Below are 14,405 nucleotides of genomic sequence, written 5' to 3'. Positions count from 1 at the left end.
AAAAGACATGCCTGCAACCTGACATTAGGGTTCTAGAACAGAAGATTAGTTTTCTGCGCTAGAAACCAACTCAGGAGGTGCTGATGAGCAGTACATGAGCAGCAGCAGCAGCAGCACTGATTTGGATGCTACAGAAAGTTGCAAGACTATAGAAATGTTTCAACTTGTGGAGAGTCGTATACACCTCTAAATCTAGACTAAAGGTGTGTGTGACTCCTTGTCTCTTCAGCCTTCTCGGCTGCATTTTGCCTTTGAATCCACACTCTAGCATCAGTGGGAGAGCAGCCAGGGACTGTACTGTGTCTGCTTTGTACATTTTCACAAGCTGTTATTTGAAAGTACTCCTACCTGTAACTCTGGGCAAGAGCCATCAGAGAGATGCTTCTCTTTTCTGTGGAAGCGCTCAGCTTCCTGATGGCTTTTTCTCTGCCCATGACCGAATGTACTGCTAAGATGCCAGAGGACATTACCCCTGTCAGCTTCTTTCCAGGCTCTTTGCAGACTCAAACAGCTGTCCTGCTGGAGTATCCTTTGCTAGGGGATGTCTTTTGAAAAGAGGTTAATCAATTCAACACCTGGAATTATCTGAATACTCTGCTCCTTTGAAAGTCCAGTTTTGAGAACTGACTTCTTCTTGTAAGGGGACCAAACATATTTCACTTGCACATGTGTCCTCTGATATGTCCTGCTGCCCTCAGAGGAAGCCCTGAGATCTGCCCTGGCATGGGCAGGATGGCAACAGTGGTGGATAGGTGGACATTGCCTAATCTGGGGAGACGGGGTAGTCCTTTGTTCTGCCGCAGGTACCAGGGATAACTGTGGGTACCCAAAATGCTGTACTGTGCATCCACATCCCAGTGTCTCAGGCAGCAGCACGACTGACCGTAAAGTTGTCCCAGAGACGCGGTAGCAGATGGGGCAAGATAACCTTGAGAGATGATGGGACTGACTCAGCCCTGCGGATGCATTTCACGGTCAATACATCCTGTGTCGATTAGCCTGAATTCACATCCATGATGGCTCAGCCAACCGCATCCTCAGAATCAATATCAATATTTAACAGCGCCCATCCCCCACTGCCCCCGCCCCGCCTTCCCCCGGCTACCCGAGCAGCAAAAAATATCCCGGCAGATCCCCGCGGGCGAGGAGCGCGCCCACCCGCGCTGCTGGCGCGGGCTGCCTGCGCTGCAGGTGTAGGTGTCCTGCGGGGCCACCAGGGGCCACTGCAGGGCAGGCACTGTCCCTCTGCACTGCAGAGCGCCGCTGTCCTGCTGCTGCCGCGTCCCCCGCGTTCTTCCTCTTGGAGTTGTTGGCCACTTCGGTATCTCTCATTCCTCTCGAACAGAGAGAATCTTAGTGCATGAGCTCTGCATCTTATTCACCTGTAAAGAGAGAGGAACCAGCCCTTGCTTGGGTGATATCTCAGCTGAGATCTTGGGCAGGAAAAATAAAATACATGGTCCTTCATATGAAAAACATCTTCTGCCATAGTCAGTTGTGGTTCCTGCCCTGTCGGCCTGGGGAATCCTTCATGATTGCTTGCATAAAACACAAGTGTACCCTAGTATGTTTTGAAGGAGTTGCTCAAAGCACTGCATATTTTCCTGTGACGTGTTGTCATGGGAATGATGTGCCCAAATACTTGTGAGGACAAGAAGTGAGTTAACTGTTCAGATTTCTAGAATAAGCAAGCTTAGGCAAATGTGAGCACGAGTGAGTGGCTTTTAGTATGCTGTGTTTATGGAGTGTTGTCTCTTCACAATCCTCTTTGTACAACAAAGGCAAAATCTGCCATTGTATTAGATTAAAGAAAGCATGATTAGATTAAAGAAAGCATGAATTATTAGCTCATGAACCATTTCATGGTTTATTTACAATTTTACACCAAACTCTATGTTATTTAAATATTACTTTAAAAGACAGATGTGAAGAATGTTACCTGTCCACAACAGCACTCCTGTAACTGACCACATAGAAGAAGACTTCTATGGCATGAGCCTCCCATTGATGTGGGTGCCTCTGGCACAACACAGTGAGACCTAACACCAAGCTTTAGACTGGGTTCAGAAGACAGTTCACTCTTCAGGACAGATTTGTGGAGAGCTACTGATGCTCTTTCTGCTCTGTACAATGAAGTGTGACCTGCTTTTGTGATCACCTGATGCTGCTGTATCTCTTGGATCCAGGACAGTACTCTGTGACTGTATAAATAGCCCGTATGACCCTTAGGCTGTGCCAGGAAGCTTTTTGAGAGTATGTGGCATAGGCAGCCACAGACAAATACTGTCTGTGAAGTACACCTACTATGCATTGCCTAACACAACAGAGGACTGAGTTTGACAGCACTTGTGGGATGCAAAGTCCTATGAATGTGGCCCTCACCATCCTAAAAAGCATTAGGTCCAAGAGATAGCAACTAATGGAAATATTCCCTTTCAGTCCACTGCAGGTTCTGCGGGATGCAAACTTGATATGTGAGCTGAAAAATGACAGCATCAGTGACAGCCATGAAGTACAAAAGGAGGAAAATGAAAACATTAAATCCATACATCACAGTGACAATCCCATTGTGGCAGGCCATATTCCCAAACATTTGGGCTCACTCTGGAGCAGTAGTTATTTGCAATTTATTGATTGTTTTAATAATACCCCATCAGTAGTTTTACTTAGGAATACTAAATTAGTATCAATCTGTATATAATAATACAGTTTTTATTTACACAAATTAAGAAAATGGGTAACTGCTGTTTTGCAAGCATTTAATGTTGTGTGACTTCTCACAAGTAGAACCTGCAGGTTATTATTAATGTTCTCATATTCAGATTATTATTCCACCCAGGATCAAACTAAAAATTGACTGACCCTTATTCAGCATTTCCAAACTTTAATTTGCAGTTAAAGTACTACCCTACAACAAATAGGACTATGCCATTAAATCAGTAAATTCTGGCCCATGTTCCCTGATGTCTGCAGGGAGTTCTGGTTTTGCATGGTGTCTTGGTTGGTGACAAAACCTGGTTTTGCCTTCCCACAATCAATTCAGTCATTGAATCTGGGAGTTGCTTGTCTGCCATTGTCACCTGCACAGTTCTCACTGGCAATCGCCCTTCTGCTGTGCATTGTGTCTGCTGCCACGCGTGTGATGAAGAAGCCCTGTGATGTACCAGGGATTCTTCATATGTTTTTTCTTAGTTGTTACCTAAAAGCAGTAAAACACCAGTATAATGGACTCTTGGCAAATAAAAGAAAATGCCAGAAGCTGTATGGTAAAACACAACTAACAAATTACTAATTTAGTAATTAGAGATTACTGAAGGAAAAAATGTTTCAGTAAAAAAAAATTGCCATTTCCTTTCTCATTTGGTTTCTGACAGGTATATATAAAATAATTAAAAAGAATTACCTAAGATGATTGAAGCACAATGTAAAGTGTGAACATCTCCTCAGGAGAGCACTGTATTCAAATTAACAGGGCTGTGGAGGGGAAGGGCTTCCTGCAATGGCCCCTCAAGGCCCAGGGCAATATTGCATTAAGCTAAATTCCTGTAGGTTTGGCAACATGCCTAGACACATAGGCAGTGTGTGGGTATACAAGTACCTCTGCAACCATTCTCACTTCCATAAAGAGGCAGCTTTTGTTGCTGCCAGGCAGCTGGGCCTGGGTCCCCAGATAAGTGGCTTGTGTTGTGCTGTGAACTGACTCTCTGTGCCCAAGTGGTGTTGTGCTCAAGAGAGGGTCGAGATACACTTGACTGCTGAAGTGGCTGTTGTAGAAAGCAAGTCTGCTTTCTCCCCAGCTCACAAGGAACTGAAAGCCTTTACTCAAACGAAGGGTGGGCAAAGTGGTGATGACATGAGCTGAGAGACAGTTGTTCTCTCCTGCTACAGGAGGGACCTGCTGGATAGGAAGGAATGACGCTGCACAGGGAATCTTCTGCCACAAGTCCATCTGGACAAATATATTTGGTCTTGTTTGGTCTGAGCACCATGAAACAGACCTGAAAAGGAAGGCTGAGGGGAGGACGTTTCACATGGACACAGATCCTAAAAGAAAGCCAGGGGAAATATGACTTTCATCTGCATTTGCTTGATAAACATCTTTACCACGTGCTCTGGGCAATCTCTATTCTGCTTGCCATGATTTTAACTGCAGGAGGCACTCTTTATGACAAAGAAGCTATGAATCTGTGATAATAACAGAACAAACAGAAGAAAATGTAGTTAAATGGAAAGAAGGGGGATGGGAAAGCAGGATAAAGCTTTCCACCCGCCCCCCCTTCATCAAGGGGACGTGCATTGACTAATAGCTGAGCCTTTCTGATGGAGAATCTAGATGTGTCAGTTTAATAAGGAGAGTCCTGCTAAGAGTGGAAATTAATTTATCATGATGATTTAAAGCATCATGTTTAATCATGATTTAAATCAAAAAGCAAAGAGCTCAAGTTTAAATTATTGCTTACATTTTGCTGTTTATAGGCTTTCATTTTTTTTTTCCCTCAAAGAAAGTCCGATTCCCATTTGCAGATAAAATCCAGCATATACTTTGGCTGAACTAGGGGTACACTCAGGACCCACAGCTATTTTTAACTAATTTGCAAGGTTTAACATGTTTATTCAAGTTAAAAGTTTTTACTTTCTTATGGTTCTGGAGGCTGATGAAGACCCATTTGCTTTTCCTAGTTAGTTGTTCTTGTGAGCTTGATTAAACTTCTGGAAGACAACTCGGATTTAGTTAGCCTCCAAACAGCATTTTAGCTGAGTTTTTGTATGTGTGAAGAATGGTACCTAATTTCTTTTTACTTTCATACTTTTATGAAGTGAATAATCCAAAAGGGAAGGTTTATCGAAACATGTCCAACTTTAAAACTAAGTGATTTATGATTCTTAGCCAGTTATTTGAATTTCGCTCCTGGTCAGAATGACCTTCAAGATTTTAACAGTAATAAATCTCATTTTACGTTTTGTTCACATTCATAGATTAGAATAGAGGAAAATCAAACTTTTCTGCCCTTCCTTTTGCCTTCCATTTCTCACCTCTGAACAGACAAATAAGTGATCCCAAATGAGAAAAATATTCTCTCTATGTTTTTGGAAGTCACTGCTCTCCCAACTTCACTTTTTCAAAACACCTCTTTCCCCAGTGCACAGTTAAGGATTTTCACTGGCTCAGGGTTCCCTTTTCTCTTCAAACATCAGCTCTAGTTTCTTAAACTAGACTCATTTGATTTGATATAAAGAGAAATTACTCATATTTTCATGTACATAAATTAAAAAAAAAAAGGCAAGTCAATATATTTTCTACCTTCTGCTCAATAGAAGGAAGGACTGGTCTTTCCTGCAATGTATCCCAGAGAGGTGGATAAGTTTTTCTTTTGAGCCCTTGTGTTGCCTGAGCGATAACCAGGTGCTGCTCTCATGGCAGAAGGGAAGCAGTCGGAGGTGGTGATGGTGGCATGTAATGTGGAGGCAGCTTGGCCATGAGGAGCCCTCTGTGCTGTCACTCCTGACAGTGCTGGACATGCTTTGGGTGAAGTAATCCCCATAAAAGGCAAATATAATATGCTCCAAGTCGTCAAAATGCTCTGACTGTGTGTGTGTGCTGGACTTGAGAACTCCTGCAGGGCAGGTGATTTGCATGGCAGACACAGCCGCAGCAGCACGACAAGGACAGTGACCATGGCCCTCTGAAGCCTAGGCATTCATTGTACTACCCACAAGTAATATGCCTCCCTGTGCTTTTCTGGCAGAGATCACACCTTCCTGGCCCAAACCTGATTGAAAATTTGAAACATTAGTGTGAAGTGGGAAGTGTTTTTGACTGCCTACCATGACCTGTTTCTGGGCTGATGGATGATTCATAATCCAGCTCAGTACTGCCACAAGATGTGAGCCAATGTCTCAGCTCCTGGAGTCACAAGGTAAGAGCAGAACACCAGACTTTCTTTTGTTTATTTTTCTTTTTAAGTAAAGGTTTCGAGAACATCCACTTGGAGAGGAAACTTGACCTCCCCTGGGGTACGGTTTTTCCTTCTCCTAGGCAGAGAAAACACACAGACTGCATTTTAAGAAAAGCAATGAGTTATTTTCAGCAGCTGAGGCTGAGAAAAGCAATTTCTTCACATCCTTTAACAGAAACATGTAGCTTAACTTCAGCTGAGAGTCGTGTGTAGAACATATAGGAAGCTTTTCACCAGTACTTCACTGCAGCAGCAATCACTGCTTTTAAATTTTAGTGGTCATATTAAAAGAATGTCAGACTGAAATAGAAAATATTTATCTGGTGCCCAGTGACTTGACTTTTCCCTTTTAAAAATTTGGATTATGAAACATGACTGAATTGAAAGGATGAAAGAGAATCATAGAATGGTTTGGGTTGGAATTAACCTTAAAGACCATCTAGTTTCAACCCCTCTCCTATGGGCACAGACTCTTTTCACTGTACCAGGTTGCTCAGAGCCCCATCCAATCTGGCCTTGAGACACTTCCAGGATGAGGCATCTGCAGCTTCTGTGGGCAACTTGTTTCAGTGTGTCACCACTCTTAAAGAATTTCTTCCCAATCTCTAACATTATGTACTCTCTTTCAGTTTAAAACCATTCCCTATTGTCCTGTCATAATATGCCCTTGTAAAAAGTCTCTCTCCATCTTTCCCGTAGGCTCCCTTCAGGTACTGGAAGACCACAATAAGTTCATCCCTAAGCCTTCTCTTTTCCAGGCTGAACCCCAATTCTCTCAGTCTTTCCTCACAGCAGAGGTACTCCATCCACCTAATCATCTTTGTGGCCTCCTCTGGACTCACTCCAGTAGTTCCATGTCCTTCCCCATGCTGGCACCCCAGAGCTGGATGCAGGGTTCCAGGTGGCATCTCACCAGAGCAGAGCAGAGTGGAGGGGCAGAATCCCCTCCCTCCCCTGCTGCCCACACTGCTCTGGATGCAGCCCAGGACATGTTTGTCTTTCTAGGCTGGGAGTGCCCATGGCTGGGTCATGTCCAGCCTCTCACCTACCAGCACCCCCAAAGTTCTTCCCTCCAGGGCTGTTCTCCATCTGTGCAGCCTCAGCCTGTGCTGGTGCTGGGAGTTACAAGGTAATAGGCCAAGTGCAGCGCCTTGCACTTGTTAAAAATTGTAAGATTCCCATGGGTGCCCCTTTCTATCTTGTCCAAGTGTCTCTGTATAGCATCCCATCCTTCAGATGTGTCAACCACAGCACTCAGCTTGGTGTCATGCAAATTTGTTGAGGGTGCACTTGATCCCTTCATCTACGTAGTGGATGAAGTTATTAAATAGCACTGGTCCCCATATTTACCACTGAGGAGTCACTTGTCATCAATCTCCATCAGGACACTGAGCCTTTGACACTTTCCTCTGGATGTGATCATCCAACCAATTTCTCATCCACTGAACAGTCCATGCATCAAATCCATCTCTCTGCTACTTACAGTTGTGGAGGGTGGTATGAAAGGTTTTACAGAAGTTCAGATAAATGACTTCTCAACCCTTCCCTTGTCCACTAACATGGTCACTCCATCATTCAAGGCCACTGGGTTGGTCAGGCAGGACTTGCCCTTGGTGAAGCTGTGCTGGCTGTCTTGAATCACCTCCCTGTTCTCCACGTGCCTTAGCACAGCTTCTAGGAGGATCTGTACCATGATATGCCCAGGCACATGGTGAGGCTGGGAGGTCCCTGCTTCCCAGGGTTTCCCTTTCTACCTTTTTAGAAGACGGGTACAATGTTTCCCCTCTTCCAGTCACTGAGGTCTTCCCCTGACTGCCAGGACCTTACAAATATCATGGGGAGTGGTTTGACAACTGCATGAGCCTATTCCCTCAGGACTCTGTGATGCACCTCATTGGGTCCCACAGACTTATGTACATTCAGATTCCTCAGGTGGTCATAATCCTGATCTTTACATACAGTGGGAAGCACTTGACTTCCCCAGTTCCCTTCTTTCAGTTCATCCACTCAAGATGTATGGGAAGAGATGCTGCCATTGAAGACTGCGGCAAAAAAGTTGCTGAGTACCTCAGCCTTCTTTTAATCTCTTCTTACCAGTTTTCCAGCATTGTTCACCTGGGAGGGTACACCTTCTTTGACCTTCCTTTTCTGGTGAATATACACGTAGAAGCCCTTCTGTTAATTTTTGCATCTCTTGCCAGGTTCATTTCCAGCTTTGCCTTGACCTTCCTCACCTCATCCCTATACAATGAAATGTACATTTACCTGTCCTCGTGGCTATTGTCTATCGATTGCCTTTTTCCCTTTAGTTTAATCTGCTAATCTCTCCCACCCCAGTCTCTTGCCTTCGTTGCTGGAATTCTTGCCCCTCCTTGTACTCTATGGAAGGTGTCTTTAAAGATCTGCCATCTGTCTGTTCTGCTCTCTCGTTCCTGGGAGGGGCAGTCTCCCTGGTGGTCCCATTGACGGTATCCTTGAAGAGCTGGAAGTTTGCTTTCCTGAAATTCAAGGTCATAACTTTGTTCCTCATTTAACCTGTATTCCTTGGGACTGCAAACTCCACTTTTATCAGGCAACCTGTAGTAGACACCACTCATAAGGCTCTCTTTGTCTTCTTGGTCTCTGATCCTTACAGATCAGCTTTCAACCTACTCTTCAGGTTGAAACATGGCTGTTCTTCAGAGACAGCTATTCATACACAATCCAACTCTTGGTGTAGAGAGCAATCCGTCCACCTCTCCTTCCTTTCCTGTCTCTTCTGAGCAGTCTGTAGGCATTGATAGTTGCAATCCAGTCATGGGATTCATACCACCAAGTTTCAGTGATGGCAACAAGGTTGTAACTTTCCAGCACCAGCTTTTCAGTTGGTGGCTTCCAATTCCTCCTGTTTGTTGCTCAATGCTGTGTATCTTGGTGTAAGAGGCACTTTGTTAGGCTGTCAGCCCTGTCACCTTCCTAGAGGAACACCCTTCTGTTCCTTTGAAATATTTCTTTGGTGTTTCTCTGTGGGCTTCTGTTACCTCAGGGGCCCCTGGCTTGTCTCTGAGTGTACTGCAAGTGTACTCATGTGTCTCACAGTTTGGAGTCACTGGCAGACCTCTCTCACTAGCACACTATCCTTCTAGCCTTTGCATCTCATCCCACAGCTTGCCAGGGATAAATCAGCCCTATTAGTTTCTGACCAAAGACTCCTCACTAAGAAAATGTGGGGGGTGAGTCTTGTCTGATGCCAGCATGCCTAGTGCTGCATAGGCCTTTGATTGTCAAAACCACCAAAATTTTAGCAGTGATACCAGCCACAGAGCCCTGTATTAATAGACTCAGCCAATTCTGTTGCCTTCAACTGTAAGTATAGAGGACAATATAACCTCTCTCAGATTTCCTTCCTAAATGTCCCAAGATCCCAAAGATCTTTTTGAGTGTCCTTGAACTCTATGTCATCGCTTCATTGGTCCCAATGAGGAATATTAGTATTGAGTAGTTGTCATGCAACAAACATGAGCTTCAGAAAAGCCTTGCCTTACCCTCAGATTTTGGCACCAGTTTAAATGTAAGAAATTACTCCAGCCCACAGGTTTTAAGGCTAGCAGATCATGTCTATTTAAAAAATGAATTATTTATTAAATTGACAAGAGGTAACAGATGAAAGAACTTTATCAGACTTACTTACAACACAATACAAAACTAAAAAGAACTATTAGTAGATTACAGCATAACACAGTGCACTATACTAAGGAACCTATATTAAAACCAGCAGAAGAAATAGTATTGATTAGGAGTGAAATGTAACTTACCACTGTAATGAAAATACTGTGTAGAAAGGTGTAGAAAATTTCTGCTTTGTGAAAGTTTGGTGTTGCTTTTATAATCGTAAAGGGAGGTGTCTATTAATTGGAAATCCAGCTTATCTTTCTGGATCTCACTTTAGCAGTTTGATGTTTATGGGCAGCTGGGAGATGCCAGACCAATATTAACCCCATGGCACCAAAATAACTCACTACAAGACAGCTTGTCCTGTTTGAGTTATCTCACCAGTAAACAAACAACAGATAAGCTCTTGTGAGAGGTGAGATGCCCTGCTCCAGTAGTAGTCTGGGAGCCTCATCAGGCTAGGAAGTCTCCTGCTGATATCCTCACAGGATATCAGGCCCCACAGAATCATCAGACACTCTCTAGGGGTTGGGCCCAGGCCACATATTAGGTACTCTGTTCCTCTTGGGAGGGAATCACCTACAGCTATAACCCTTGTTTTATTCCTCTTGGAAGTTGTTGTAATATGAGGAAGTACACATTTCTAACTGTGGTGACACCTCTGGTGTTACCAGACTTTCATCCTCTTCATCCTTTGGCTGGTTTTTCATGTACAAAGCCTCATAATTTTTGTGCAGACACACTTCACTAGGGGAGCGAGGTAGGTGAAGAACAATTTTGCTTGCACCCCAAGCATGGACTATGCTCCATTTGTTCCTTTCTTTACAACTGCTACTTCCTTGCTGGCGGATGGACATAGGATTCTCTTGATCTTGCATTATTTCTGGTGGTTGCTTCTGTCTCATGGAGGCCAGAACTTAGTTCCACAATTCTATCACCCTTTCTGATGCTCTAATACTCCTTAACCTTTCTGCTTCATCCTGTAGCTCTGCTGCCAGGCTGAGCAGGTTGTCTACCTGATCACATCTGACACAACTGCAATCTCTGCTACAATCCAGTGGAAAGCTTAGGCATTCCCTATAGCCTGATGCCTGGACAACTCTGTGTTTTTTAGCGAGCATTGTCTGGGTCACTGCATGAGCACAGATGAATGGACACCATTACTGAGCTCCTCCCAAGAAAGTGATGGACACCATCTGGAGCTCTTGACACCTTAGAGTAACTGAGTAAACTGCTGCAAACCAGGTACTGTAGAGACCAAGCATTCCTTTTCCAGGGTGTATGGACCCTGTTTTTAGCAAAACCAATAAAGTATCAGAATATTTCTTTCTCAATAGTAACAGCCTGGGACTTTCAAGTACATGCTGCTGGTTTTTTTAGCTGATCTGCATTCGTCTACCTGTTCCTTTTAGGGGCTCCACCTCTCCTCTACCTCTCTGATACTTTCAAGCTTGAGCTCTGTAACTCCACAGTCAGTATTGAGTCAGCTTGTGGCTTTTGTAAGACCATGTAGAGCCACAGGCAGCCCTCCTCCATTTAAGAGAGTCAGCAGCTGCTTAGAATGAAAACCTGGCTTAAATTTAGTAAAAGAAAAGGAGTAAGTACAGTTTCCATCAACAAACCAGAAAAAGCCAAATCAGCAGAAGTAAAGAAAAAGCAACCAAGCTTTAGACTATATTAAGCAGAAAGGTCTCTACTCCTTTCCTGTGCCAGTACCTTACAAAGTCTGAGGATAAAGCAGATCAGTTTCTTCAGCAGATCAGAAATATTGGTGCAGCTGCCTTGCTTTTCTGGGAGTAGTCTTTTTCGCTGTTTATCTACAGTTGCCCTTTCTTCTGCCAGCTCTCCTGTGTCCCTACAGCACTAACCTGCTAAATGACTTTTCCTCCATAACCCCTGGGGTTCCTTAGCTAAGGAACTTAGTGTAGTAGGAACTACGCTATGCACTTTGTGCAGCATGTGAAGCTCAGCCAACTTTCTGGAGATGCAATTTCCTTATGTAGCTCGTTGTGAGAGTATAAGTAAGAACTCACAGAAATAAGCACAAGCATCAGGCTTGATATTTAGGTGTGTTTCTTAAAAAACTACCTCCACTCAGTCCCCATATTTTTTAAGAGCCTTAAGGGTCCTGCAAGCACCCTGTGTTCTTTAAAACAGACAAATTGAGCTAGGCCCTGCTCCAAAGTCTGACCCCATTCAGATCTCAATGTTCTCCTAAGGTTTGTTAGAAATCGCCTTAAAGTTATCCATGATGTTAAGAGCTATGGAGCTAAAGAGGCCAGTAGTAATCTTTCTGGGAGCCTTCACATAGTGTAAAAATCTCAAAGTGCCCTTCAAGCTGCTGTTGTGAAGATGCCAGACACCACATCTTACAGCATACTTGAAGAAATCTGCTGGGACATGCAAAGCACTGAAGAGAAAGATTATCTTTGAGGCCAGATATCCATTACCAGGGTTAGATCAAGAGCAGTCAGGAGGTTCCTGGGTATCTGGGCCATTACCAACATCCATAAGACCTCTTTGCAGCACTGCAGTGGGCCTTGCCTGTGAAGCATAGTTCATCTGAGCTCTGCCTTGGGAGGTGAACTTTACTGCTTCAGTGATGAAACTGGAGACTGGAGGTTGTGACTCTCTGTTAGCACTGTCTGAAATCCTGTCCTGTGTGAAGCTGAGGAGTCAGCAGAAAAATTCAGACCCTCAGATTTTGGTAGATGATGTGATAAGAAGTAGATGGACATCTTTCTGGAGAAGAGGAACCTGTGCAGAAAGGATTGGCTGTTGCTCATCATAATGGAACTTCTCTGCTGGCACAGGAAATGAGAAAAGTTGTAGAGGAGTAGGTAATCTCTGAGCTGGTAGCAAGCACTTTGTCTAGACTGGTGCAGCCTACATGGGGGATTTGACTAGCACTTGGTGCGTCTAAGTGTCAGTAGAGAAGTAGAGAGCACAGTCACACTGAAAAATATGTCACCTTCAATTCCAGCTGCTTGGTGTGTGCCACGAGACTGATCAAGGGCAAATTTTACAAATGCCAGTCTGCATCAATGACAGGAGCCTGAAATGCTGAAAAGCGTTTGACTTCATGGTTAGTAAGATATTAACAAGTTCTTATGACCAGATGGCATTCACTGGAGAACTGAGCAGGAGCTCAGGTGTGAACCCACTGATCTGCTGCCTGAGGTGAATAAACTGTCATTGCAAACAGCAAGGATGTCAGGGCACTGCTGTAAGTACCAAACAGTAAGTGACTTACACTCCTGAGAAGGTGATGAAAGTCTACGGTGAAGAGTAAAATCACAGAGCAAATGGCTAAACAGAGTGTATTGAGAAAAAAAGACATGGTTTTGTAAAGCTGTGTGCTACCCCATTTGCCTGATGGATCTTCATGGAAGGTCCTCCAGAAACAAGTGCTGGCACCAGTTTATTCAGCATATTCAAATCAAAATGCTGGAAAATTATGTGCATGAGAAAATTTAATGCATTTTGAGCAGAGAATCCAGGTCTTGTCTCCAAGAAAGTATGCTGGATGCAAAGAATGGAAAGAAAAGAGTAATTAAAATGTCTGTGGAGATGAAAAAGTTGCTTTCAAAGGACACTAAATAGGTAGGAGCTATTAGTCTAGGACTCAACTGAAGGATCAGAGACAAGGACATGCAAAATCAGAGGAGCAGAAGCTTAAAGTGGAGACATAGCTCATCGAATCCTGCAACACCGGATCCAAGGGGGAGGTTTAAAACAGAAAAGAAAGAAACTGCTTCTATACAGAGACGTATACAGAGGGGGTATACAGAGGGGAAGGGAATTTTTGGAACTTGCTGGCATAGGAGGTTGTGACAGAAGGCTGTCTCACAAAGAACTGAAGAAACTCATGTAAGGGAATGGGCTTGTGCCTTTTGCTGATGCAGCATTTCCTGCTGCCACAGCTGGAGACATGGTATTAGCTGAAAGAACTACTGTGCAGCAGCAAGAGGGTATTTTTTTTCTTTCTTGACCATGTCTGCTGCCTCCTGATCCCACATATTTTCTCTAACAGCTCACTCCTCCTTTACAAGATTCCTTTGAGGAGCTGTGTGATGGACAGTGTCAGATGGGATGGAGAGAGACACCTATCTTGGACAAGATCCAATCTCCTAGTTGGATGGGGTGTCTCCCATGTGGGTCTGTGGCTTTTCCAGCCCCACACTGCACTGCAAACATGGATAGATGTGGTGTGGGCATCCCAAAGCACTTGCACCATGTAGTGATGGAAAAGGCCTGCAGGGCAGAGTGCATGAGCACATGTTGGCTGGTCCCACTCAGCCCTTGGGACAAAGCAGGCACACTTCACTCTGCAACCTTTCCTGACTAAATTGCTTTCATCATAGGACTAAGAGCTGACCCCAAAAGAGGGTCAAGTTATTAAAAATAAGAAAGTAAGGGAAGATGAAACAAGACAGAGGAGGAAAAAAAGCACTGATCTCAAAGGTTTGAGATGTCAGCCTCATAAATTCAGCATCAACTTCCTTTGGTCCTCAAACCAAGTCAGCTCTAATGCTATTTGCAGATATAGATTGGTGTCTTTTTCATTACTGTTATCAAATGATGCATTTGTGGTGCAGCTTCAGAGCCCTTTCTGCCCTGGTAAGTGGATTATGCATCCTGGTGCCAGCACTACTTGAGCTATACTTCTAATACTAAAAATAAAAAAGAAATAATAAAATACCTTCCAGGCTTTTAGATTTTTCTTATTTTACTTGTTCAAAGATCTAATTAAGATATTTATATCTCAGAAGGCAGAAAGGACCTGACCCCTGCTTT

Source organism: Zosterops lateralis (assembly GCF_965231275.1).
Source record: "Zosterops lateralis genome assembly, chromosome: Z".
Classification (NCBI taxonomy): domain Eukaryota; kingdom Metazoa; phylum Chordata; class Aves; order Passeriformes; family Zosteropidae; genus Zosterops; species Zosterops lateralis.
This window is presented reverse-complemented; position numbering follows the sequence as displayed.